Source organism: Halyomorpha halys, unplaced genomic scaffold (genome assembly GCF_000696795.3).
Source record: "Halyomorpha halys isolate HHAL.00 unplaced genomic scaffold, Hhal_1.1 Scaffold1113.1, whole genome shotgun sequence".
NCBI lineage: Eukaryota > Metazoa > Arthropoda > Insecta > Hemiptera > Pentatomidae > Halyomorpha > Halyomorpha halys.
In genome coordinates this window covers 221,227-224,176 of record NW_027105717.1, presented here as the reverse complement: position 1 = coordinate 224,176, position 2,950 = coordinate 221,227, and the positions used below count along the sequence as shown (strand labels likewise).

The window sequence follows — 2,950 nt, the reverse complement described above, 5'->3', positions numbered from 1 at the left end:
CCCCCCCCCGACAAACTTCTTCAAGCATTAATCTACGGTCAACTATCTACACCTCATTATAAAGAGTTTTTATGTGTTTTCATTTATAGATGCCACGACCCACTGTTCTAGACCCAAGGGACAACAAGCTATCCCATGCCAGAGCCATCTACTGTTTTATTTTACAAACAAAATAATAAAACCTATTTTCTACAATTACCTACCTAAAATATGTTTTATTATTTCTTTTTATTTATTACCTAATTTTTTTAAAACTTAATTGCATCTCTATATTATTCAATATTTCACAGAACACTTCATCGACCCCTAGGTTCACATTGGTTTATGTTGTTAAATCTTGATGATTTAGACTTCTCTTCTTTCGACTGTATCCAGACTTTTCATAGTCAGGATTACAATGTTCACCAAAATCTGCTTTAACGTCATTATTAACATTTGGTTCATTTTGTTGGTTAACAATACTTGATGCATCACTAAATCCCCTTTTCTTTTTGAGTTTCTTCTTCTTGCTAGGAGTATATTTTTTACTTCCTTCATATTTAGTTTTTTTGTTTGTTACTTTTATTTTCATCAACACTTCACCGCTATCACCATCAATACCTTAATCACAATTTAACTCATATGTAAATGATTTTCTAGTATCTCATGTTCAACATCAGCTAATAGTTTAGGAGCCTTGGATTCACAGCCAGATTCTTCATCATTTAATATTGTTGTTAATCAGATGTCACTTGTTCTTTTGGTGTAGGAACTTTATCTTCAAAGTGTTCATCACTCTCTTTGGTTCTTCCTTCCTGGGAAAGAATGACTTTGCTTTTCTTTTCAAATTCTTTTGTTTTATTAGATCCTTCCTCCACCAGATACTTATTATCCCTGGTAATTGCGCATAAGGCAAATTCTTTAGCCAAAGATACTCTATGCTGTCTTCTTGGTAGAGGCTTTTGTGTATCTGAGGGTCCATTTCTCCAGTGTCGTCTATTATTTTCTTTGTTAAACCAGCATTCCTTTCAGGTGACCTGGTTTTCTACAAATAAAGTAGGCTTTTAGACCCAAGGGACGCCAAGCTATCCCATGTGAGAGCAGTGTCGCCATCTACCATTTTATTTTATAAACAAAATAATAAAAACTATTTCCTATAACAAATTTCAGTCAAGAGTGTGTCCTATCCAATAGTTAAAGTTCTTACTATTTCTACAACCACTCCTAATCGAATTATAGGGTTAAAAGTTTATATGAAAGTTGAGTTTGTGTGGGAGAAGTGCCTTTTGGATCTCTTAACATATTTATTCCAACACCGTCATTTTTAAGATTTCCACACATTTAGAGCCTCCTAAATTGAATTAGAGGGAAATAAATTTTTATACAAATTGAATTGGTGTTAAAAAAAATGTCATTTGTGGCTCTTGGCGTTTTTATACCAACACTTCCATTCTTAAGATTTTCCACACCTTTACAGTCCTCCAAATTGAGCTGTAGGGTTATGAATTTGTATGAAAATTTAATTAGTTTTAAAAGAGTGCCTTTTGTGGCTCTTAACTTTGTTATTTGTTTTGGTATTTGGTAGTTTGATATTCTTACTAGCTTTAATTGATGAATTTCCCGTCATGAATAAAAATCATTATTTATATGGTAAGTTTAAACAATAGTAATAAATATTCATATGAAAAATCACATCAAACATATCACATTGTGTTCACTAATTTTTGTGATTAAGAATTACTGATATTTTGTTCTTCTATTGTAAATTAGCACATAAAGTAATTGTATTATATTGCCTCTTATTATTGTATAAGTAGGAAGATTACTTAAATTATATATATCATGTCTTGAAAAAATTAGGGAATTTTACCAAAGTTTGGTATTCATTATATCAGGTACACCAGATTGGATCTTAGATAAGGTTAGATCTTTTAACAAATACAATGGTCTTGTAATGTATGTATGTATGTATATGTTAAATGTATTTTTCGGTTGAACTTATTTAGGACAAAATTCGGAACTAACAAAAAATTCCCCTGTCCTAAAAATAATTAATTAATTATAGCTTACTAAATTATTGAATAATTAAAGCAATATCATTTTACATTATTTTTTGTAGTATTGATTTTATTCAGTGCTTGCTAATAAACTTATCATTTTTCTAGATAGCTGTGTTTCACTATATTCCATTGGATGTCTCAAATGTGACAGTGAGGCCAAACAGATCACACATTAAACACTTCCTGGAGATCTTTGAATGTCATTTCATTCCCAAAATAAATCTTAATCTCTTCCTCATTATTCTTCATTAATTTTGTACATATAAAACAGTCCTTTGTACATTATCAGCTTGTGAAACAATTTTCAATATTAAAAGAAATATAAATCTAAAATATGTTTATTCAACATTTATGCTAACTATTTGTATAGATTTTTAATTATTACAACAATACTAATTATTAGAAGTAAATCAGTTGTCCATGAAGGGTGGGTTAGGTGATCCAAGTGCCAGTCAATATGGATCTCATATAGTAAAAAAACTATTTATTGACAGCTGACGTTTCACTTACATTGCAGGTCTTAGGCTTGAGTGAAGGGTAGTTGAGAACTAACCGAAGTATGGTTACTACTTCCCTCCACTTTGAAGTAACTCCTGATGGAGACCTGTAATGTGGGTTGAAACATTATATTATAAATAGCTTTTTTATTATTTTGACTACAACCCACACCATCATATCCTTCAATATTAATTATTGTTTGTTCTGGCAATGGTCAGATTCTCCACTCAAGTTGAGTGTTTGCGGCTTTAGCGCACTTGCTTAGCCTCCACTGGCTCATTACCAGTGATGCGGCGAGAGGGATGCGCTGGGATCTCTCGAGCTCTGCTCTACCCCTCACACGTGGGGGATAGAGTGGGCTCAGGGATCCTCAGGTCGATTCTGTAAATATTGTATATATTATTTTACCATTA

General features: G+C 32.0%; 1 protein-coding gene across 2 annotated transcripts in view; it reads left to right on the top strand.

The window, feature by feature from the left end:
- Positions 1 to 2,277, top strand: part of LOC106688370 (uncharacterized) — an 83,779-nt gene extending 81,502 nt beyond the window's left edge. For both annotated transcript variants that reach the window (XM_014432790.2, XM_014432791.2), the window contains one exon: positions 2,145 to 2,277. The gene's annotated coding sequence lies outside the window, so the exon portion shown is untranslated. The remainder of the gene's footprint in view (positions 1 to 2,144) is intronic.
- The last annotated feature ends 673 nt before the right edge of the window (positions 2,278 to 2,950 follow it).